The sequence below is a fragment of the Panthera onca genome, chromosome B1 (assembly GCF_046562875.1).
Source record: "Panthera onca isolate mPanOnc1 chromosome B1, mPanOnc1 haplotype 2, whole genome shotgun sequence".
Classification (NCBI taxonomy): Eukaryota; Metazoa; Chordata; class Mammalia; order Carnivora; family Felidae; genus Panthera; species Panthera onca.
The window spans coordinates 47,202,276-47,228,884 of record NC_138342.1 but is presented as its reverse complement, the minus strand read 5'-3'; the positions used below and the strand labels follow the sequence as shown (position 1 = coordinate 47,228,884).

The window sequence follows — 26,609 nt, the reverse complement described above, 5'->3', positions numbered from 1 at the left end:
AAAACCTAAAATAAATAAAAGTTCTAAAGTACTTGACGCCTTCCAAAAGGGCTTTGCATTAATTTCATGTAGATATTTCATTCAACAGAAAGAAATTAATTAGTTTAAAAATGTATGTTTGTGACCATTCACCATACCCACATCCTCCAATTTGTATTGAATATTTAAAAAATCCATTTGATTCTTTAAGGATACTTAAGAGTGATCTAAAACAATTAAACTGATTAAAAGTAGTACAAAATGGCTTAAATGACACACCAAATAAGTTTGTTTTCACATTGTCACATTGGTAGACATTTGTATTCTCTAATTTAAGCACGAATGTTCAATGTGAGTGATACAGCTTCCAAGGGGACAAAAATTGGTTCTTGGGGTATAAAAAATGTTAGATATTATAATGATGTGAAGTCCTCCAAATAGCCTCAGTTCATCAACATATATACAGTACATCTTTGGTATTAAGTGTTATAGAGATGGGCAATTAGGGGAAAAAATGGTCAAAAAAGGCTAGTTGGAGAAGGGGACAATAATGAAAAAAAAAAAGGTTGAGATATATAGTTCTAAAGATTATACCTGAGAAGATCTCAGTGTTCTGTATTGTAAAAATAGAGGTGATGGTGGTGTCAGTTGTGGGGGAGAGATTGCTTAAATTGTTGAATTTTATAAAATGGAAAAGACAGGTTCAGTATGTCGGTCTACTGTATAGTTATCACTTATCCACAATTCCAAAATCCCAAAACTGCTTTAAAATTTAGAAGTTTTTCATAAGTTGATATCTAAAAAATAACAAATTTAGATATCCCTGAAATCTCATTTCCCACGTTTCCTTTGGTAGACTACAAAGTGCTGTTTCAGCAGACCTGAGTTAACTCAATAGAAGAACAAACTAATAACATCCAATGCTAGTTCCAGAGCCCCCACTCCTTCTTGCCAGTGAAGACACTTCCTTGACCTCAGAAACTTCCATTTCTTCATGGTCACCTAGATGTCCCCTGCCACCTGCACTTTTCATCATGTAAGTGATGAACATTTTGGAGGCTGGGGGCTTCTTCTAGATTTAATTCCACACTGTGTCCAGCCCAGTTATATCAGACTAAACATAACCCTGACTTGAATTGATGTGAGGCTATTTACTACCTATATTGATACCACTTAATGTAAAGAACCATTCCTGAGACACCAGAAAAAAAGAACATATTTACTTACAGAGTGCTGCTCCAAATGTCACTAGAATATTTTAAATATATAGAATATCAATGGTAATTTCCTTTCTAAAATTCAAAAAAATTCCTAGTTTCAAAACTCATCTGGCCCCAGGGTTTCAGATAAAGGTTACAAGCATGCAGGAAAAACAAAGTTTTGCTAGGGAACTTGAGATAACATAACAAGGTGTACGTGGTGCAAAATAGGAAAGGAAAGAAACTATTTCTGTGAACAGCGGATTTGTGCTCAAAGGTGGGTTGGATATGACCCCCAAATGTATGTGATATGAACTTTAGAGATTATTTCCTTAAAGCTATGGTCCTTTACTATATATAAATATATTCCACAGGCCTGCACACCTTCCAACTGGTAGTATTTACATTGTTTTGCCTTAGGGTTTCCTCTGAGGCCAAGGTAGGTTGTTACCCCTCCTTAAACCACCAGTCTTTCACAGATGGCTGGCAGTATTTGCTATATAAATCTTCTGATTCCTTTCCTTTTCTTTTCATTTTGTTTTGTTTTGTTTTTGTTTTTGTTTTTAAATAGGCTCTACTCCCAGCATGGAGCCTGACATGGGGCTTGAACTAGGGTCTCTGAGTTCAAGACCTGAGCTGAAATCAAGGGTCAGATTCTTTAATGGACTGAGTCACTCAGGTGCCCCTGATTCCTTTACTTTTTGAAGTAAGTGGGTTTTAATAATGTTCCAATGGGGTTAAATCCTAGTTACCCACAGCATAGGTGGCTTGATAGCATATTCTATAAGCTGCCTCACTGCCATTTTTACTTCTGTACTTTTTTTAAAATTTTGTTTGTTTATTTATTTATTTTGAGAGAGAGAGATACAGCACAAGTGTGGGAGGGGCAGAGAGATCGGGAGAGTGAGAATCCCAAGCAGGCTACACATTGCTAGCACAGAATCTGACAAGGGCCCGAACCCACGAAACCACAAGATCGTAACCTGAGCAGAAACCAAGAGTCAAATGCTTAACTGACTTTTCTACTGGTACTTTTCTACTGGTGTTTACTACCTCTTCCAAATACTATTGGTGCTTTCTTCTCTCTCAGTCTAATCCTGGGGGAACTCAAACTAAAACAAAGACGTTTAATTTTTCCAGTTTTTACTAAGAACTGAAGTTCTTTGATTGAATCCCACATTAGTGTCAGGGCTTCTGTTACTTATAGTATTCTAATGTTGTCTGCCTGCCTGCCTGGCTTTCTAAAAACTTGATTTTACAGTCCTTATGATTTTCCATCTGCCCCTTAATGTTTTTGCAATATCACCTTCAGCCAATACTGTTCTCTTCAAACTGCTTGATTATTTGCCTGTTGTCTAGTCCCATAACCTACTGATAATTAATGATATACCAGCTGGATTAAACATCTATCAAGAATCTCCATTGGATCCAGATGCTTCTCTATGTCAGAATATCTTGGTTTCAACAGCATAGATTCAAGCCCAATAATGATCAGTTTGCTTTATTCCACTCTAATTAAGTGGGCTGTGTCTAGCCATGTTCTGAGATAATAAGATCTTATGAATCATGGTAATTATCATCATCATAATAAAAAAGTTATGGGAGACTTACTAAGTGTCATGACCCTTGTTAAATGATTTACTGTTGTGTCTCATATCTATGAACCAGCTCTGTTTATCATCACACTGAGACCTAGAAAGTGAAGTAACATACTCAAACGCATATAACTGGGAAGATAGAGTAACAATTAGTCCCCAGGACATTTCATTGCAGAATCCAGGCTTTTTAACCAGTATACTGTGATATCTCTCTAAGTTCTGTCAAAATAAGGAATTCTTGCCCCTTGGAAAAAAGTCTTAGTCCAGTGTTAGTCATTAGATGCCGTTTAGCCATGACCTCAGGGCCCTAAAAGACTCCTTTTATTCAGGATATGCCAAGATTCCCAATATTGGTAGCCTACAAATTTGACCTTTTTTTGCTTTTGCTTACTGTCTTTTACATATCAATAGCAATAACCGAGCAAGAGATACAATTCTACTAAAACTCCAGCTTTTGAACATTTGCATTATATGACTTATGAATAACACGTGTTAGAAGCAGTCTTAAGATGTTTAAAAAAAGAACAAGATAAATATGACATTAAAAGCAGGGCTTATTTTGTCTCTCAAGACATTGTTGTATTACAAATGCTTGTTTAATAGTTTAATCATTACAAGATGCTTGTGTGATTAATATCTACTTATTATTCAAATCCTCAAATGGAGCTTTCCTTGCAGATAACCTCCCATCTAAACACTGATGTTTAAATTTTTTTTAACATTTTCGTCTATTTTTGAGAGACAGAGAGAGCATGAGCAGGGGAGAGGCAAAGAGAGAGGGAGACACAGAATCCAAAGCAGGCTCCAGGCTCTAAGCTGTCAGCACAGAACCTGATGTAGGGCTCAAACTCATGAGCCATGAGATCATGACCTGAGCCAAAGTCGGACGCTCAACTGACTGAGCCACCCAAGTGCTTCTAAACACTAGTGTTTAGCACACAGATGTGTGATGAACATTGAAGCTATCACTGCATGCCTATCTTGAGTCAGACATTTTTACATACAGTATTATGATAAAGCCTCCCAATAACCTTGGAGAATATAGATCATCTACATTTTCCTTTTCAGAGAAACTGAAAATGAGAAGATTTTGACCAGCTGCTCAAAGTCACAGCTTTTAATTAAGAATTCAGTTGGATTTTAAGTTTCCTTTTTAGCCAATGTTCCCATTTAAAATGATAATAATAGGGGCGCCTGGGTGGCTCGGTCGGTTGAGCGTCCGACTTCGGCTCAGGTCATGATCTCGCGGTCAATGAGTTCGAGCACCGCATCGGGCTCTGTGCTGGCAGCTCGGAGCCTGGAGCCTGTTTCAGATTCTGTGTCTCCCTCTCTCTCTGACCCTCCCCCGTTCATGCTCTATCTCTCCCTGTCTCAAAAATAAATAAATGTTAAAAAAATTTAAAAAAAAATGATAATAATAATTGTGATCAAATATCCATGATAAAAAATTCAGTGTTATCCATTTTTGAGTTTATAGTTCAGTGGCATCAAGTACATTCACACTGTTGTGCAACCAGCACCTCTATCCATCTCTAAAACAGTTTTTCTACCTTCCCAAACTGAAACTGTATCCAGTAAACAATAATTACCCATTATCCCTCTCCATGGACCCTGACAAACACAAGTGCATCCCCATTTCTATAAATTTGACTACTTTAAAAATTTCGTGTAAGTGCAATCATACAATATTTGTCTTTTTGTTACTGGCCTATTTCACTCAGCATAATGTCTTCAAGGTTTATCCAAGTTGCAGTAAATTTCAGAATTTCCTTCCCTTTTAAAGCTGAATAGTATTCCATGGTAAATATATGTCACATTGTGTTTATCCATTCATTTATTGACTTGCACACTTAGGTTGCTTCCACATTTTGGCTATCATGAATAAAAGTGCTATGAACATGGGTGTGCACATAACTGTTCAATCACTGCTTTCAGTTCTTTTATGCATATACCCAGAAATGGAATTCCTGGATCATATGGTAATTTTTTGAGGAAACGCCATACAGTTTTTTACAGAGGCTATCCCATATTACATTCCCACTAGCAGTGTGCAAGTGTTTCAGTTTCTTCACATATTCATCAACGCTTTGCTTTTTTGTTGTTTTGTTTTGTTTGGTAATAGCCATTCTAAGAGGTACGAACTGGTGTCTCATTTTGGTTTGAATTGCATTTCCCTCATGATTCCATTGGTCATTTTAATCTCTTGACAAAACCCTTTGATATACAAACATTTTTAATTTTGATATAATCCAATTTATCTAATTTTTCTTTTGTTGCTCATGCTTTTGATATCATACCCAAGAAATCACTAACAAATCCAAGAGCATAGCCTTCCTGTGCTGTTTCTCTCTTTTGCTCAGGCCCATGGCACGGGAAGGATGGGCAAGTGTCACAGCCTTTGTGCTGCCAGGATAGCTCCATCCTGGAGATGAGATCAGAAGTGGCATGATAAACAGTACAAGAAAGTCAATTTGGGCACAGCCCTGAAGGCCAATCCTTTTGGAGGTGGTTGCCATGCAAAGGGAATTGTACTGGAAGAAGTAGGGGTTGAAGCTAAAAGTCCAAATTCTGGCATCAGGAAATGTGTCAGGGTCCTGCTGATCAAGAATGGCAGAAGAAATCACAGCCTTTGTACCCAAATGTGATTGGATTTTATTGAGTAAAATGATGAAATTCTGGTTGCTGTATTTGGTCACAAAAGTCATGATGCTGGTGACTCAAAGTGGCCAATATCTCTCTTTTGTACTTCTACAGAGGAAAGAAAGAAAGACCAATATAATAAGTTTTGATGGTGAAAACATGACAGCAATAAATTTTCATAAGCCAAAAAAAAAAAAAATCCAAGAGCATGAAGCTGTCTTTATTTTCTTTTAAGAAGCTTACAGTTTTAGCTCTTATGTCTTTGATGTATCTTGAGTTAATTTTTGCATATGGTATGAAGTACAGATCCAACTTCATTCATTTGCATATAGATAATCCAGTTTTGTCAGAACCAGTTGCTGAAAGAACTATCTTTTCCCCTATTTAATAGTCTTGGCAACCTTGTAGAAATCATATGACCATATATGAGAAAGTTTATTTCTGGGATCTCTATTTCATCTGTTTTTGTTCCTGTTTTTATGCCAGTACTACCCTGTTTTGTTTACCTTGTAATTAAGTTTGGAATCAGAAAGGGTGATACTTCCAACTTTGTTGTTTTCAGGGTTGTTTTTAGCTATTAACAGTCCCTTAAGATTCCATGTGAATTTAAACAGGGTGCCTGGGCGGCTCAGTCAGTTAAATGCCTGACTTCAGCTCAGGTCATGATCTCACAGCTCGTGAGTTCAAACCTCACGTTGGGCTCTATGCTGACAGCTCAGAACCTGGAGTCTGTTTCAGATTCTGTGTCTCTCTCTCCTTCTCTCTCTCTCTCTCTCAAAAATAAACTTTGAAAAGTTGAAAAGATTCCATGTGAATTTAAAAAATTTTGTAAATATTTTTGCAAAAAACACCACCAGGATTTTTATATGAATTACACTGAATCTGCAGATTGCTTTGGGTGTGTTGACATCATAACAATATTACATCTCTCAGTCAGTGAACACAGGAAATAAACTTTCCACTTATATTTGTCTTTAACTTATTTCAGCAACGCTTGGTATTTTCCAGTGTACAAGTCTTTTACCTCCTTGGTTAAGTTTATTCCTAAATATTTTATTCTGTGATGCTATTATAAATGGAATTGGTTTCTTAATTTTTATTCAGATTGTTCATTGCTAACATGCAAAAATGCAACTGATTTCTGTGTTGATTTGTTATTCTGCAAATTTGCTAAATTTGTTTATTACTTCTAACTGCATTTTTGTGGAAGGCTATTTCTTTATGGCATATCATTTTGTTATGTCACACTGCCTTTACTGTTGGCTTGAATTCCAGTGACTATCCATGCAATTGTGGCAAAGACATAACTCTTATTTGTTTTTTCATCTTGGGGCTATGAAAATAATGATTAAACAATAACAATAACAATGTGATTAAGAACATAGATTTTGGCAAAAGTTGATTTGGCCCTTTATTTGCTTTATTTCCTGAGCATCTTTTATTTATTTATGTTTAACGAGGCTTATAAGTATCGTCACTTGCTAGTGCTTAATATATGAGCCTCAGATTTCTCTTCTATTACTTGGGTATGATCAAAAGTTGTAAGGATTCAATAAAGTGTCTGGCTCATACATCAGTAAATGTTAGAAAATGTCATCTCACAGTATCCCCATATCAAATGAATCAAATGAAATAATATATATGAAAATACATTGTGACCCAATAAACTCTCTTATAAAATAATACTTTTTAAAGCATATATTTTTTAATTTACTTTTTCCCACAAGACTTCTGCAGGAGAAATGAGTTCTTAGTTCTGGAAGACAAAATGATCATTAAAATATTCTCTGCTCTTGCGTTCTCCCACTGGACCACTAAAAATCACCCACTGATCATGAGGAACCCCATTATTTCTACAATCCCTCTGTCAATACTAACAAGTTCTTTCTAAACATGTAGCTACTTCAGGGCACCTGCGTGGCCCCATTGGTTAAGTGACTGACTTGGCTCAGGTCATGACCTTGTGGTTTGTGAGTTCAAGCCCCGTGTTGGGCTCTGTGCTGACAGCTCAGATCCTAGATCCTGCTTTGGATTCTATGTCTCTCACTCTCACTCACTCTCTCTCTCCCTCCCTCTCTCAAAATAAACCTTAAAAACATTTTTTTAACATGTAGCTACTTCACATGAAAGCTATAAAGTACATAGTAGTTCATCCATAGCTTAGTAGGAATTAATGAGTTTCAATTTGTAAAGTACTTAGAATGCTGCCTGATATATAGACAGTATTATGTGTTTATGCAATAACTAAAATAGTTATGTGAAAAGCTGTGTCCAGAAAACGCCAGGTCTTTGTGTTCTTCTTAAAATGGTGTGATTTTGTGTTTATGTCTCTTACAAAATTCTAATGAAAAGAATATAAATGTCACAATAGAATATTTAGCAATTTTATTCTTTACTTCTATCCCCTCAGCCTTAATTGATAAATAGCTTTATAATTTTTATGAAATATTTAGATATTTTACATATTTTGCCTCAAAGATTCTAGAAGCTTCGTTTTTATCTCACACACCTCATGATGAGTTATGATTACTTAACTGTTTACTTGTAAATATTACAGCAGTTAAAACATGGATATTTATTAACTCCTCAGGGTTAAGCATGGGGTAGTTACCTATGGATCTACCACTGGTTAGTGAAGCAGTCATTCTGAAATAATAATTAATAAATTTAAGAGGAGATTTGGTCAGGGCAGGAAAAGTCAAAGTCTTGGGATTACCAAAATGAAGTTTTGATGTCACAATTGCTAGAGAACAAGATTCTTCATTCACTTTATGACACTCACATAGGCTAAAATTATGCTTAGTGTACAGATAATCTCAGGTCAAAATTTGAGAGTTTAATAGGATGTTCAGCTCATAGAGTAGCTTATGAAGATGGAGAATGATCAATTTGGAATCACCTACGTACTCTCAAGCTGCATTATGAAATGTATACTTGAAAAAAGCATTAGATTAATGTGGAGAAATAACAACATAAAGAAGGAAAAAATCAAGCATCTCTCAAGGACACATTTTAATGAGTCCTTAAAAGAACATCCATGCTGATATGTAAAATAGTTGCCCCTTCACAAACTACGTGTCCTCCAGGAAAAAAAAAATCTGAGACCACTTATATTAAGAAAAGGGATAACAGATGGTCATACAAAATTTAATTTTTTTTCTGTGCACATAGGCAAGGTGAACAGAACCACTATTAACTTTGGCAAATGTTCACAGTGATTACAGCATCTATGGTGAGCCTGAATGCTAGCATGGCTAAGTAGAATTGTGTTTTTTGTTTTATGATAATCCTTCATGTTTCTATAATAAGAAAATAAGCCACAAAAAAGAAACAGTTAGAATGTAAAGTAAAAATAGTTATTACAAATAAAAACAAAACAATTTAAATTTTTTTCACTGATGTGCCATAATAAAGATGCGTTTTTGAACGTGCCTTGAAATTAGAAATGTCTTATGTTTTCCTAAAATGTAAGCCCAGCTGCCTATGTCGCACATAGTAGTCACTCTGTTTGAATGTCATTAATATTAACATGTTTGCTGATGTAATTTTTCTTCTAAGAATTACAAGCTAACTTCTGCATTAAACACTTATTAAGGTTCTATTTTACACAATGTCTATATAATGTTGTTAATATGGTATAGTTACTACATTACTACCATATTAATCTGTCTAAAAACAAAGTACAAAATTGTTGTTTATGAATTATAATTGTAAAAAATGAAAGTAAAAGCATTTTAATGTAAAATAATCATAAGGGGAAAATATGAAACTCTATATCACAGGAAAATAATTTCAAAAAAATTATAAAGAAAAAAAAAAGACCGTGAATCATAGGGTTAAACAGAGAAAAGTAAAGGAAGATCATTACAGGAAGATGGTATTTATACAAAGATCATCAAAATGGTTGAGTCATTTACTGAGTATAAAAATAGAAAATAAAATTAAAGCACTTTAGAACAAGAGGGAGATAATCCAATATGGTATTCCTTTCAATGGTTCCCATCACACACAAGATAAACTTAGTTACTTCCTTGGGGCCAGAAAATCATTCATGATCTGGCCACTGCTCACTTTTTTCTCTTCTGTCTCTCACCAGTTCCCTCATCCTGCTGTGTGACCCACCTCTACAACGAGGCATATACACCCCACATTCCAATTTTACTGAAATGCAGTGTACTGGCAATAACAGTCCTGTGCTAATGTAGTCTCAGACTCTCATGCTATTATACATTGATTTTCTCTGCCTGAAATCCCTTCTCTTTCTTCTCTGTTACTTTCTTGTCTTGGTTCTATTTGTGAGATACTTGATGGCAGGAGCTGTGCTTCATTCCTTTCTGTATTCCCAGATCAGACCATATTTTAAAGCCTAAACAAATTAACTAACTAAAATCAAGTGTCTTATTAAAATTACCAAACAAAAAAGTAAAAGACATCAAAGAGATAGAAATTATTCTAATAGACACACAACACAGAATTATTTCAATTTAAGAAATAATGTATTGCAAGCTAAAAGGGGACTTTTGGCTGAATTACTATTGCTTATTTGGTCAAGTTTCTAGGAGGAAAGACTAAAAAGCATGGAAAGAGTTGGGATTTGAAATACCGGGGAAGTCCAATATCTGCTATTAACTAATTCTCTGATGAGGGAAATAATACATCATCTGTACTGTCATGGAAAAAAAATCTCCTATATGCCTTTCTTCATTATATCTGAGTTTATATCATATTTCAGTTAAGACTGCTATTGATTTTTACTATATCATAAGTTGCAAGAAGTTTCATAAACAATAATGCAGTTAATAAATAGAAAATTTGAAACATTTCAGTTTTGGTTCTTTTCACGTGCTTACTTCAATGATAAAATATGGTTGACAATACGTTATGTTGAAACAACAGCACAATCAGCAGGAGATGTCCAGAGTAGCCTAGGAGATCAATTTTTGATCTCTTAAGTTTGACATTCCTATTATACTATGTGGGAGTCTTTTGTGCTACTCACTTACAACCAGATTTCCACTCTTTCTAGATATATGGAAGACTGCACCTGCTGAATCCCATAAGTTTGGGTGTTTGTTCCATTAGCTATTGAGGTAAGAGAGGGAAATGTCACGTTATTTGCAAACTGTAACTTTTAATTCCCACTGTGATGAACTCCTGAGTTCTCTTTCCTCTGCTCGGATGATTATGGGAACACATGTCAGATGGAGCTTCATCAACTGTGTCCCTGAGTAAACAAGAGGGGAAATGAATAAACATCTTCTCAGTGCTATCAACCCCCAAAAAACAAACTTGGTTTGTTTATTTTAAACCACTGAAATTTTGAATGTATCTAATTCCACAGCATAACCTAGTATATCCTGATTGTTAGGGAGATTGGTTCATACATCTGAAATTCTGACATATATAAAAGCCTAAAATGTGTAGCAGTAAATTAGGTGTTGTGAGGCAGTTGACAAGGTAAATGTTAGCAAAGGCTGGAAAAGTGGGAATCAGGCACAGGTTAAATATGAAGTTAATGAAACAGACTTCAGTTCCCCCTACCTACATAAGTCCATCCCAAAGCCATAGAAGGGAACCTACTAATGTGTTCACATGGATTTTACAAGCAGACATCTTTGCAAAATGTTCTAACTTTGGTACTATAAACTCACTTTATTAAGACCACTGTCTCTTTTTACTCTAACTACTTCTCCATCACATTCTTCATGTTGAGTGAAATGAGTGTTACCACAATCATTTCTGGTATTTGTCTAAGGGAAAACTGAGTTGGAGATACATTTAGTTTGAGAAAAAGAGAATAGAAGATTGTAACAAAATTTATAACGAAGTTTTGTTGGTCATGCCAGTGGAGAAATGCTTTCCAGAATATTCCTGCCGCTCTCTGTGCCAATTCACCTGGTATTATGCAATAGCAATGTGTCCTATAGCATCTGTCACTGGAAGAATATGAGTTGTGGAGGAGTAATACGATTGGTACATATGGAGTTAGAAACTAGTATATGGAATATTTTTTCCAGTTTTCCAATTATAAAATTGTAAGCAAAAGATTTTTTTTTATAGAAGCCTAGTCAAAACTGAAGTTCTCTCCTGCATGTATCATGGAATAATGTGATATATATAACAATAAACACACAATGCATTTTTAAGTGGAATTATAGAATGTATCAGAATTCCCTTATTTTGAAGGGCAAAAAGATGTACTATTACTACTAACAGTTAGTATTTCTATGCATGAAGTCTTATGTTCTATGTACCCAAATTGTCAAGAATTTAGAAAAGAATCTACCATGGTAAAGGAAAGATAGATTTACTCTTCTATTCTATGAGGGAAAATAATATAATAAAAAGTCAATGTAATATTAGGATGCATTAAAAGAGGGGCACCTGGGTGGTTTAGTCAGTTAAGCATCTGACTTCTGCTCAGGTCATGATCTAGTGGTTTGTGAGTTTGAGCCCCACGTTGGACTCTGTGCTGACAGCTCAGAGCCTGGAGCTTGCTTCAGCATCTGTGTCTGCCTCTCTCTCTGCCCCTTCCATGCTCATGCTCTGTCTCTCTCTCTCTCTCAAAAATAAACAAACATTTTTAAAAATGCAATAAAAGTCAAAAGGCAGAAAAATTATAGGTATATCATAAATAAGTTTTTAAAAATTTGTGATGCTTCTGGTATTTATTATATATTTTATTTGTAATTATTTTGTGATTTATCTTCTCACTATAAATATTCAATTTTATACCTAATTTTGTGTGTACAATTTGGTGCCATTTTTTTTAAAGAGGACTTCTAAGCACTTCCTAAAACTTCGACCCACACCATCATACAGATTCACATTTTACAGTAATAAAACTTTTAGCAAAACTTGTTTTTTACCATTTGGGACTCAGGTTATCTAATAAACTAATAACACTGGGCTACAGTTTGAAATACAAAATGTTAATAATGTATGTTTACTGTTATTGTCTACATTTGGCAAGGTATTAAGAGAGATGAACCCAGGAAATGACTGGCAGTAATGAATGAAAACAGATAAAACCCTTAAATTCAGAGCCCTATAGATGTTGGAAGAAGAAACTGCTATTCAACCACAAATAGTAACATGTACCATTTAGAACAGAAAATAAAGATATTTTTGAATGAATATGCAAACCAGTTTTATAAGCGATAGACAAAAACTAGAAACAACTCAAATGTCTGTCAGTAGAAAAATTAAGGGGGTACCTCAGTGGCTCAGTTGGTTAAACTGACTCTTGGTTTCAGCTCAGGTCATGATCTCATGGTTTGCAAGTTCAAGCCTCACATGGGGCTCCACAATGACAGTGTGGAGCCTGCTTGGGATTCTCTCTCTCCCTCCTTCTCTGCCCCTCCCCGGCTCATGTTCTCTCTCAAAATAAATAAAAACTTAAAAACAAATTGAAAAATTGATAGAAACATTTTAAAAAATGTCTAAATGTTTATTTCTTAATTTTGAGAGAGGGGGCCAGGAAGGGACAGAGAGAGAAAGGGAGAGAGAGGCTCCACACACCAGTAAGGAGACTGATGCAGGGCTTGATTCCATGACCAACTGTGAGATCACGACCTGAACTGAAATCAAGAGTCAGACGCCCAACCAGCTGAACCACCCAGGTGTCCCTAAATGAATAAAAACATTTTTACACATCCATAAAATTGAATACTACTCAGCAATAGAAAATATAATTACGCTAAGTATAATGAACAAAATTTGATTTATGTAAAGTAATAGACAATATTTACTATAGTCACAAAAATTAGATCAGTTGTTGCTTGGGGATTAGTAATAGAAGGGAGGATACATACAAAAAAACCTGAGTAAATGGTTGCAGGTGATGAATATGGACATTATCTTGACCGTGGTGATGCTTTTGCAGGCGTATACACATGTAAAAACCTAACAAACTATACATTTTAAATATGTGTAATCTATTGTCAATTATATCTCAATGAAAGTATAAATAATTACTATGGGAAACAAAGGCTGATTAAAACTCAGTTTCATTACAAGGATCAAGTCAAGACTGTGTACATCCATTCACTGTTTAAAGTCTCTAATGAGATAGAATTGATTCCCAGAGTATCTTCACAAATGGAAACATGTATCTGCACAGAGAAAATGTACTGCATGAGTGGATTTCCCATGGAAGCCTGGGAGATGAAGGTATCTATAAATAAAGTATATGTGAGAGTGAGAAAAAGTGAGGGAGAGCAAAGGAGAGAGAATTGTATTCAAGTGGATATAAATCTTTAAAAAAAATAAAATGAGAAATATTCTAGAAAAGAGCTTGGGTATGACCATTAGCATATGTTGCTGAGTTAGAATCAACTAGATGAGAGGTGCACTGAGGTTTTAGCGGTTTAACACTACCAAAGACACATAGAACATAGAGTAAAAATGGGTCTATGTCTGAGGCATAAAACAATTTTTGATTCCAAACCCACAGAATGTACAACACCAAGAGTGAACCCTCATTTAAACTATGGACTTTAGGTGATTATGATGTATCAGTATAGGTTCATTAGCTGTAACAAATGTGACACTCTGGTGGGCAGTGTGGATAATGGGGGAAGGTATGCGTGTGTTGAGGGCTGGGAGCATATGGAAAATTTCAGCACCTGCCCCTAAATTCTGCTGTGAACCTTAAACTGTTCTAAAAAAAAGTTTTAATAATTACAAAACAAAAACAAAAACAAAAACAAAACCCTGCACAACAAAAACAACAAACCAACCCTTGTGTTGCAACTTTTTACAAGCAGGCTGCCAGCTGAGAGAGCTCCTTACCTTCTTACAGCCCCAACCCACCACTGCCACTCACACACAACCAGGAAAGCATTCCCGTCAACATCTACTCTCTTTGTGTTAGATTAAATTGGTGTTAAATTAATTAAACATAGAGTTCATCAGACTGAGATGGTGCAAATGTCTTGATGGCCTTTGTAAGCAAACCAAAATTTAAGCCTGTAAATACCTCAAAACTAAAGACAACCAATCACAAACAGACAACTAGACTTTAAGCAATAGCTAATCAATAATTCCCTTGCCCTGCTTCTGCCTTTTCTTTATAAATGTCTCTCCCTAAGCTCCTGTCATGGGAGCACTCTTAACTACTTCCAGTTTGCCACTGCCCTGATTGGAATTGATTTTGCCCAAATAAAGTCTTGAAAATTTTACTATACCTCAGTTTATCTTTTATAGTAGCTAACAATGTTCTCTTTAAATACACACATACACACACACACGCACGCACACACACACACACACACACCAGAAAAACCAAAAAGACAATGGGACAATGGTATGAAATGATGAAGAGTCTGATTCTGGTCTCCACAGGTTTGGCAAGGAGGGATTGGTGAGGAGCAGGAAAGAGGACACCCTCCCAGTACTTTGAATGGAAGAAACAAAGAAAGCAAATTACCTTTTCTTGGTAAACCAGCTTGTCAGTTGGCTGATCCTCTTTGCCCTGCCTTTCAATACAGTAGGGAAAGAAGCAGTGATTCCAAGAACTAACAATTCAGATGAATTCTATTATAGGATTCACATTTAGTTTCTTATGGCTTAGAAAAAAAATTTGATAAAACTATAGGCTTCCTGCCCTTTGAACTGACAAATCCTCTCCCTTCCCTAACTATATACATGTTCCCACACAGAAGCCAATGAAAAACAAGAGAGGTATTAGTTTCATTCCTTCACTTATGAAATATCAACATATGTTCATTGACATTAAACTCTCTTTCATCAATTATAAACTGACAGATTTAAGGATACTTTTATGACTTCTATTTATATGAATACACATAGAATATTCATAACAGGATACTATACAATATCATCAACGCTTAAAATTTATGCTTTAAAATAAGACGGACTATTTGGACATTCAGACTGTAATACTTATTGACCGTGTGACTTTGGATATGCCACTAAGCCATGTATGTCTTCAGTTCTTATCTATAAAATGAGCACAAGAATATTATCAAATATTGTTATTCAGAGGATTAAATGAAAAAAAGCAATTTTATGGGATCAGCTTAATGTCTGACACATAGTGAACACTCAAAAAGATACTATTATTTTTATTACATGAAGAAATAAAGTATTGAAGTTGTCAGAATTTTTTAAATGTCTCATATAATAAAATAAAAATTATCTTTGCCTATAGCCTACACACACACACACACACACACACACACACACACAGCCTAAAACTTTTCTTAGGAGAATAGCACTGTTGGATAGCTTCACTTTTTCATGAATTTCTTCAGAAATGAACTATGCTCTGAAGTTTTCTTTTTTATGAGTTATTCTGAAACTATCAGGAGGGTGAAGAGCTAATTAAAAGGCTTTTTTTTTTTTAAAGAAAATCTCTCCTTGGCCTAAAGCCAATAGATCAGAAAAAAAGGAAGACGCAGAGAAGAGATGATAGCCTGGTACTGATGAATTTCTAATGAACACTGAGGGTCAACAGGTCGGGCTACAAAAGTGTGAGGTGCCATTAATAATTTTCACTTGCTTGAACCTGCAGCCACTTATACCTTTTATGTTTTCTTCAAATGTGAATGTTTGTAGGTTTTGAAGAGTAAAATAATATCAATTTATAATTCTATAGCATAATTCAGCTAACGATTAAAAATAAAAGATGTAAGTCAATATAATTATTTTGCCCCAAACATAGTGAGTGGTAGAAACAATATAATAATAGCAGTACATACAGATAGAGGGGCAAAGAGGACAAGTCAAATGCAATAACATTGTTAACTTTGGTTGGGATTGATTCAAGGAATGAGTTTAGGATAGTTGTAAGAGATTTTTTCCCCATGTTTTTGTTTTTGTTTGGTTTTGGTTTTTTGCCTTTAAACAGTTATTATTTGTTATTATTATTATTTTGTAAAGAGAGATAAGGTGAAGCCCACATAAATTCAAGAAGGTCCATGATAAAGCTGAGCTGTTGGCCAGATCTGAATTAGAGGAAACTCATGGAACCTTGTCAGCAGATTTTGTGAGTCTTCATTTGAGGGTTTCTCCATGTTCTTAACTCATTTATTCCATATCTCTTCCAGCAATTGAACATGGTTCTGAATTCCAGGAATATGATTTGTAACAAAATGTTGCCTATCAACTCAGCATGAGTTGGAAGAAAGCAATGTATAAAATAAATATTCAAAGGTGCCTGAAATCATTCCTCATATGTGAGAATTCTGAGGTAGTAACAGAGAGAAGTTGTATATGAATTCATGTATATGAATTGTATATGAATATGTATATGTATATGAATTAACAAAAGGTGAGGCCTTTCCTCAGGAGGGTGTAGAAAGTCATAGACAAGAGTAATTATCTAAGATTAAGGTGGTGGATTTAGGATAGTGAAAACAGATCCATATTCTGAAACAAAATGCTGAATAAAAGATGTAGATTGTCTTTCTCTCTTCCATAGAAAAAAATTATTTTTGGGGGCGCCTGGGTGGCGCAGTCGGTTAAGCGTCCGACTTCAGCCAGGTCACGATCTCGCGGTCCGTGAGTTCGAGCCCCGCGTCAGGCTCTGGGCTGATGGCTCGGAGCCTGGAGCCTGTTTCCGATTCTGTGTCTCCCTCTCTCTCTGCCCCTCCCCCGTTCATGCTCTGTCTCTCTCTGTCCCAAAAAAAATAAATAAAAAAAAAAAATTATTTTTGGAAATTGTTTCCAATTTCTATCCTTCTGTTATCTCTTCAACTTACTCCTATCAGGCTTTTATCCTCACCTTTCCACCTCGAAGGGTTTATCTGTCAAAGTTAGCAACAACCTCTACCTTGTTCAATCTCATGGCCAAATTTCAGCTGACATTTATTTAACTGATCAGTAGCATTTAACAAAATTGATCAAAAAATAATTTTTTTACTGACTTTCCACTGTATTGCAAACTTCTGGTTTGACTCTGCTATGCTATGTCTCCATATGAGATAATGACAGTTCTATTCTTCCTTTGATTCAGGCCAAAGAGCTTGGACTTTTCTCATTTTCTCATTTGCTCATGCCCTTCATTCAACTCATTAGCATGCCTTTCCGTATTCAAAATATTTCTGGTGTCTAAACGTTTTTTCAACAACTCCACCCACCACTTCTGCTCTGTTTACACCATAATTATCATTCATCCAGATGACTGTCATGGTCTCCCTCACTTTTTTATGTGGTCTGTTGTCAAGGCGGCAAAGTCTTTTTCTGTTGAAGACTCATCATAGCATGTTACTCCTCTTCACAGAATCCCCCAATGTCTTCCTTACTATGTCACTCAGATTAAAAGTCAAACCATTTACAATCTTCTGGAAGGCCCGACCCCACTCCTTACAGGCACTTTGGCCTCTTTTCCTCCTACTCACTCCACTCCACCCACACTGTTTTCTCTGCTGTTTCTTTTTTTTTTTTTTTTAATTTTTTTTTTTTTAACGTTTATTTATTTTTGAGACAGAGAGAGACAGAGCACGAACGGGGGAGGGTCAGAGAGAGAGGGAGACACAGAATCTGAAACAGGCTCCAGCTCTGAGCAGTCAGCACAGAGCCGACGCGCGGCTCGAACTCACGGACCACGAGATTATGACCCGAGCCGAAGTCAGCCGCTTAACCGACTGAGCCACCCAGGCGCCCCTTCTCTGCTGTTTCTTGAACTTGCCATATACATGTACCATCTCAGATCCTTAGAAATTTGCTGTTTCAACTGCCTGGAATACTATTCCCCCAGTCATCAACATAACTTTGCTGAGTTACAACATTACTTTCACACTTGGCTCAAATGTTACTCTGGGAAAGAGGGCTCCTTTTACTAGCTATCCAACTTAAGTTTGCAAGTTCCCCACTTCTCAACACATTCTAGTCTTTTTTCCAAAGCATTCATACCATTAACACACTACGTATTTTACTTATTTTTATTGTTCAGTGTTTATATGCCACTATTTCAACATAAACTCCTTCAAGGCAGGGATATTTATCTCCTTGGTTTCTTTTTAAATGTTTGTTTATTTTGAGAGTAAGAGAGTGCAAGAGGGGAGGGACAATACCACAGGATTTCACTCTCAGGTGGGATTTAAGAAACAAAACAAATGAGCAAAGGGAAAAAAAAAAAAAAAGGAGAGAGAGGCAAACCAAGAAACAGACTCTTCACTACAGAGAACAAACTGATGGTTACCAGAGAGGTAGGTGGAGGGATGGGTTAAATAGGTGATGGGGATTAAGGAGTATATTTGTTGTGATGAGCACAGGGTGATGTATGCAAGCATTAAATGACTATATTGTACACCTGAAGCTGATATATAACACTGTGTGTAACTGGTATTGAAATAAAAACTTGAAAAAATAAAAATAAAAAAATAAAGGCACACAGTGTCCACTTGTCTAATAACCTAACATATTTGCTGCCTTCCCTTCCCCATCTCACTGTCTTACTGCCACACAAGTGTCTTAGGATCACTACAGACTATTCACTTTCCAATACTCTTACATTAGTGTTTGCTATTCAGACACACTGAGCCTTTCAGAGAATTTTGTAGATATAACAGAACAAATCCAATAAAGTATTGAGTTTATCAGCTATAGTTTTCATTGATGATCCTTAGTTACTCTATTTTAATGTTAATAAGTCTATCTTGTTAAATAGGGTGATCATCTATACATTAATGAGTGCGTGCCACAAATGTCCGGTGCAAACACCACTTTAGTAGTGGCAGAGAGGAAATGAGTGCTAAAGAAATTAGCAGCCTACACTAATAAAAACGCAGCAGGCAAGTCTTTTAAAAGCTTTCTCCTCTTGTGCTGACCCTTGCTACCTCATTTGTGAAATTTGGTTTCATTATATCATCAAGTGGTATGGACAAAGGCCAACAGGCCACATGGGGTAAATATGCACATTAAAGTCTTAACACACTACCATTGTAATTAATACTTTAAACCTTGCTAAGGTCATTTTATGTCATTTTTCTGTTTTCATAGATGGCTGTCTTAACACATAACCATATTTTTTTAATTTCAGTTTTACCATAAGTTTTTTTCAGGTTTCACATATTTATTTTTCAGGTTTTTGAATTGTAATATTATAGATTGACTAATTCCTACTTACATTAATTGCTAATGAGAAGTACTTATGATTGTCCATATACAGATGATTTCATTCTTAATTATGTGACTTGGGATCATCACAACCCCACCGTACTTTTACTGATAAAAAATAAACTTACCCATATACGAAATAAGGTGGGGTTTTTAAATTTTTTTTTTAACGTTTATTTACTTTTGAGACAGAGAGAGACAGAGCATGAACGGGGGAGGGTCAGAGAGAGGGAGACACAGAATCTGAAACAGGCTCCAGGCTCTGAGCTGTCAGCACAGAGCCCGACGCGGGGCTTGAACTCACCGCGAGATCATGACCTGAGCCGAAGTGGGCCGCTTAACCGACTGAGCCACCCAGGCGCCCCAAAGGTGGTTGTAAGAAAAGTTAATTTCAGCAGAAACACACAGATATATGTGTAAATCAAATTTGAGCTAGGTAAGTTTTTTCCTTCTACTTTTTAAAAATACCAGTACTGAAACTTTCTGCATAGAAAACTGGCTAATGCTGCACTCATCATTCAAATGCGAAAAAGGAGATAATTAGCAAATACCGTATCAATTTAGTTTAATAAAAACCAATTTGGAATAATGGTTTTAGGGGCAATGTTTTTAATTTGAAAACAAAATCAGACTAGTGATCCCCAAGGCTCCAGAAAAGAAAGAGAAACCTTAACATTGACCAAGTGAAGCTATCTTATGTAAAGTATTTTGATTTCAGCATTGATTGCTCTAGAATAGTATTTCTAGAATATTATAGAAAGACAAATGACAGTAAATTCAGAATCTTTATTAAAAAAATATATTGTTGAAAAACACCCCATCTTTTATCTCATTACAAAACAACAATGTAATGATGAAAGAACCATTAATATAAAGGGCTCATTTAAAATATTCTATATTACTACTGCTACATAGATTGCAAAATGCAGTTTTAGACTATAGAACATTTGAGTTGAAAATAAAGGATAAGAGATTCATAAGCTCAGAACAGTTAAATTAAAAAATATCATTTTGTCATTACTTTTCCTAATGTATTTTTTTCTCACTCAAAATGCTCAATTGTATTATGTTTTATATAGAATGAGAAAGAACAAGAAAGTGGGGTGCCTGTGTGGCTCAGTTGGTTGGGCATCGACTTCGGCTCAGGTCATGATTGTGAGTTTGAGCCCCACATCGGGCTCTGTGCTGACAGCTAGGATTCTGAAGCCTACTTTAGATTCTTTGTCTCCCTCTCTCTCTGCCCCTCCCTCGCTAATGCTCTGTTTCTCTCTCTCTTTCAAAAATAAACAAACATTAAAAAATTTTAAAAAAGAAAGAGAAAGTAATTTGGCATATTTTTGTATTGATTTTAATATTTAATTAAGATATCAATTATTTAATTAAGGATTTAAAATCTGTTTAAAATTTGTTTTTTAAACTTTGTAGTATTTTGTATATTAGAAACAAAATCCCTCAAAGAATTCTGTTAAATATTAAAATATGAAACATACTTATCTACTTTATAGAGCTTGTATGTAACCGGATTTCATTTTCATAAAAATAGATTTTCATTAAAAATTTATTCATCAAATACACTTGGGAAATAGTTGCAATAATCAATTCTAATTTCCTGATTCTGGAATTTATACAACTCATTTATAAACTTATATATTTGGGAAATTTCAAGAACGTATTATAATGAGCAACATCTTTAAATTTATTTGATTGAAAATTTTCTTCCCCTTCTTTAATCTCCACTGACACCCAATCGTTCAGTGAAATACTATAAGAGTAAAAATGTTTATAAATAAGATAGTATGACCAAATAAAATTTTTGGAATATAGACCACCCATATGGCAGTGCAGAGAATATATTAGAAACATTAAGACACGGCCACCATCAAAAACAACAACAGGTTTGACCATTTTCTTTTTTGCAAGTTCTGCTTAAAAGTACAGCACATCACTTTGAAATGGTAGAGAAGTTGATACCTAGTGTGCTGGTCTCAATTTTGGATATATCGGAAATGGAAACAAGCTTGTAACAAGGACATTTCAGTTAGAGGTGAAAATTTATTTTGTCGACAAGTTTATATCTCACACATACATTGCTCTCAATGTATGTGTTTAAACTCAACTGCCACAACACTACCTATAGTTTGGAAATCAAGTAGGATGTGTGATAGCTCCGTACTTACATATACATGGAAAGAGGTTTCATGTGGTTTGTGCTCAGCAGAAAGTAACAGCTCTCCCAGATACATGGTTCCCAAAGTATAAATCAAGAAATAACTTCATCTGCAGAAATTGATGAAGAATTAGAAGAATTTTATAGTATATATTTTTTTCACTTAATAGACTATATTATAGCATGTGCAGTTACAGAAAGAAGTGATCCAATAATGCTGTCCCAATAGTGAAACTAACACACCTCTCTACATTAGCTTAACATCCACACACCTCTATAAACACATATGCACACAAATATAATCCTTGAATCTAAGTATAATCATTAGAACTGAGTAAATCAGCTTTCATTCAATTGTTATAATTACTTGCCTTATAATTAAATTAGAATCAATGAAATACTATGCAAAACTACTTTTGATTCACATTTAGAGATCCTTAAATCTTGGCACAGTCATCCATTTGTTAATTAATTTATAAAATAAGCATGGACCTAATGTGGCAGAAATATCCATGCCAAATTGTTACTTTGTGTACTAAGAAATGTGAACAGGACATTTCTTACTTATTTCATGATCTAGGTAGGAGCCCCTGAACTTGGTAAGATATTGGCAACCAAACATTTTCTAACAGTTTCTGACATTGGTGAATTTTTGAAATCTAAAAATACACTCTAATTTTAGGGTGTAAGACCATGTAAGAACATATTCTCCCAAACAGACTTCTCTGGCAGTAAGGCTGTTTTACTGAACTTATGGTAAACTTGGTGCTATTTATCTCTTAACACATAAATCAGGTCTAACCTCTGATGGAAGATCTCAATGACCTCAGTCTCCTGATAGGGATAAAAGTAACAGATGGGTCGTAACATTTTGAGGAATGATATAAATGATGTTACATCCCCAATATAACTTTGAAATCTGCTCCCATTTGGCAAGATCAAGTGTAGTCCATATCTTCTTTGAAAGTAATCTATTTTTAAGCTTTCACAGCCTATTTGTTATTGTTTCTGAAAGATGTTTTAAAGAGCTTCAACCAGGACATATTTCATGGGTTCTTAGTTTAGAAATTTTTAATTAGGAAAAAAAATTAATTTCCTTTTTGCCTCAGAATATAAAGGTAGAAATTACTTGCTACCCCTGGATTTCTCACTGAAGATTACATTTTTAATATGAGATAATATGAAATTAGGAAGAATATTCCACACTTCATTATTTTTAAAAACAATATCTTAAATGGTCAACATCAAGCCAATTCCTAATTATATCCTTGTCCTAGACCATTTCATATTATGCTGAATAAAACTACAGATTTCATGGTTTAGATTCGTAATTTTGAGTAGCTTTATGGGTTACATAAGATGCTATATTTTGTCTAACACACATCATCTGTTACATTTCAAATCAGTTTTGATGTAAAAAATGAGAACAATAAACATGATTATAATTAGGGAGAGTTTGTTAAATGTGCTTTAACAGGTCCTATTGTGAGATGTGTCTGGTATACAAGCAGAAATCAAGGCTAGCATACTGAAGAAGAAAAGATAAACAAACCCCATGGTTAGTAAGTACACAGAGAGCTTGAAATTGTTTGGTCTAGAAAGACATCTAAAATACAATTTGGTACATACAGAAAATGTAATTAAACAATAATTGCACTGAAGCACAATGAGTGTGGGATAAACAGCTTGTGAATCAATAAACCATGAGGCAGCAGGCTGAGGTATTTATTGATTTATGATTCATTTAGTCCAAGTTTACTTCATTTCTAATTCAGTTGGAACTACAGTATTATCTTTAATCAGGAGACCTGGGTGGGGTGATTGTGTCACTTTATATGAGAAAAAGATTATCTGAATTAATATCATTTTTAGCTTTATGTGGCTAAAACTCCTAGGAGTTTTTCCTAATTTCCTAGGAGTATTTCCTATTTCCTATTACTCACCAAATCTATCGGCTATACTAAAATTTGTCTATGAACATATTAAGATTTACATTAATTGAGAAACTTTAGGACAGCATACACTTCTGATGACTGAAAATCCTGTGCTTTTATTAAGACATGAGTATTGTGATGCACATCCTATCATGGGTTCTCACTCGAAAGCATTCTGCATGTTAACCTAAGAAAACTGCACATTTTAAGTAAACCAGACATTCTTATTATTGCCACAGAGTCTCATTACTAGATTCTACATGGACAATTTTTTATATTTATGTTGTTACCTTGAGCACCTTCATAGAGGAATCCTAAGTATGTTTCCCCTCACTGATCACAAGGAGACCAAAAAGCAAAAGTTCAGCTTTTCCCTCCAGCAAGCTGCTGAATTAAAACACTTTCTAAGTACCTCTCTTTGAGAGTGTGTGCAGTATGTAGAAAGTACAGTCAGTGAATCCTTATCACTGGTCAGTTAAAAAAATAAACAAAACTATTATTGTGTTCCATGACAAAAAATTTCTCAGTTTATCAAGGATAATATGGGGAAAATGAGAAATTTGCTGAAGTAATCAAGAGCTATCCAACTTATAATTGAATTTGTACAGTTAAATAATTCTCAAATAAACTAAGAAAAATGAAGCCCAAAGGCTTATTACTCACAAAGGGAACATTTATAAGTTGATCATGTATCCTTTGACTCAAATTGTAATTTCTACCTTTTATGGTTATCACTTCTACATAATTTTAATAAAATATTGCTATTTTCATCAGTCTTAACCTTACTAATTGTTTTAATGGACCTCCATTGAGTTGAGTTTCTTCACAGTAAGTGTAACACATCCATTAAAAGGATATTCTGGGGTGGATACAGGTACTTGATTAAATACTTGCCAACATATGACATGACACCTATCCTGGCATAAAACATTTTTCTTGTATTTTGCCAACTGAGGCCTAAAAAGCTATTTATATTTAATACTGTGACATCCTCAACATAAACACATCTCTATTCCCTTCCCCAATAGAAAGATTTCCCACCAAGGGAATAATTTTGATTCCACAATAATAGAGTTTACTATCCAATGGTGTCTCAGAGCTGAAAAGTGGACATTGTAGGAGAAGACTTTGTTTTAATGTCTTGCTTTCTTATATGCAGATCCCTGCAGAGTATTTAGAAATAAAATGTTGGACTTTGTTGTTTGGTGTGCCTTTGTTTTTGTGCCTTGAGCATGTGCTTATACAATATAAAACAAAAATGCATTATATTTTGGCAGGAAATACACACATGATTTATGAGCAATGGTGGCAGAGTTTTTTGAGTAAATCAGTTTCCCACAATAAATGTTACTAGAAAAATGACTTGCATGTAAAACCAAAGTGGCAACAAGGTTATGCTATACCTGAAAATATAGGTATGCTTGGCTAAGTGATAAAACCCATGTCTTGAATCAAGTTATAAATTGAAATAATTCATGAGAGGTTTATATTTGCATGGTGATCTCCACCTCTGAGCCACTGTTCCTATTGATTTGGAGCCTCTCTTCCTTCTGGGAATCCTGTGTCCCCCTTTTGCATTGCACACATGTAGATACAAAAGTCAAGCTCTCCCCTCAACTCTAATACACCCTAGTATCAGCACACACACATTCGTACACACATTTTTGTAGCAAATTTACTGAAGCATGTTTATATTACAGCAGGTCAAGAAACAAATGGTAATGTGAAATATCCCTGTTCCTAAAAAATACAAAACAAACATCAAACAATGTATAAGCTATCCATCTGCCTTTTTTTTAAATTTTTTTCAACGTTTATTTATTTTTGAGACAGAGACAGAGCATGAACAAGGGAGGGTCAGAGAGAGAGGGAGACACAGAATCCGAAACAGGCTCCAGGCACCGAGCTGTCAGCACAGAGCCCGACGCGGGGCTCGAACCCACGGACCGTGAGATCATGACCTGAGCCGAAGTCGGACGCTTAACCGACTGAGCCACCCAGGTGCCCCCCATCTGCCTTTTCTAAGAATTTTGGTCCTTCTCCTCTTTGAACTCTACACTAAGGAGAGAGAGAAAATGAACAAATTCTCAAACAAAAAGCCAGCTCATTTTGTTAAGGGCAATTTTTTGTAATTATGGAATATTACCTTCTACACAAATATATGGAGACATTATAACTAGAACAGGTATACCTAGCAAGCATAAATATATTCCCATATTTAATCCAAATACTATTTTCAAAAGTATGATTATAAAATTGGAATCACCTAGCCTATATCATATTGCTTCTCTTTCTATTCTCCAAGTTGGTGCATACCTCTCCAGTCCATGTATATTTCTACTAAATATGCATATGTTAAAAATTAAATTTATGTATATTATATATAAATCATATACATAAATCATATCATAGCTTGAAAATTCTTTTTCAGCCTGCTTTATTCACTCAACCTGTTTCAAGATCCACCCATTTGAATCCATCCATTCCAACAGAGCTGGTATATTCAAATTAATTGTGAATAGTATTCCATTACATAAAATACCACCATTTATCCGTTTTCCCCTATTGATGAATATTGAGGTTGAGTCTATTGTCTATTACCAGAAATTGTGTCGTGACAACACGTGTTCATGGATCATAGTGCAGTTTATATTTGTGAGACTTTCTGTAGGCTTTAGAAACCCATAGTGTATACAAATATTCAATTCTATTGAATATTGCCCAATTCTCTCTAAAACTGATATAACAGGTTACACTCCCAACAGTGTACATGCTTCTGCTTTTTTGCATCCCAATACTAGTCTCACAATTTGAAATTTTTCTTTTCATGATGGATATTGAATGATACCTTGTTTTAATTATATTTTTGTTCAATGAGGTAAAGAGGATTTTATTATGTTTTCTGACAATTCTATGATTTTTTTTTGTTTATATCATTTGTAAATATCATGTTATGTCATCTTTATAACATCTATATAAATTGCAAACTTCAAGGAAAAGAGACTAT

General features: G+C 35.0%; 1 pseudogene; it reads left to right on the top strand.

Annotated features, from left to right (window-relative positions):
- Positions 1-5,154: 5,154 nt before the first annotated feature.
- On the top strand, positions 5,155-5,555 carry LOC132693101 (small ribosomal subunit protein uS12 pseudogene; annotated as a pseudogene).
- The last annotated feature ends 21,054 nt before the right edge of the window (positions 5,556-26,609 follow it).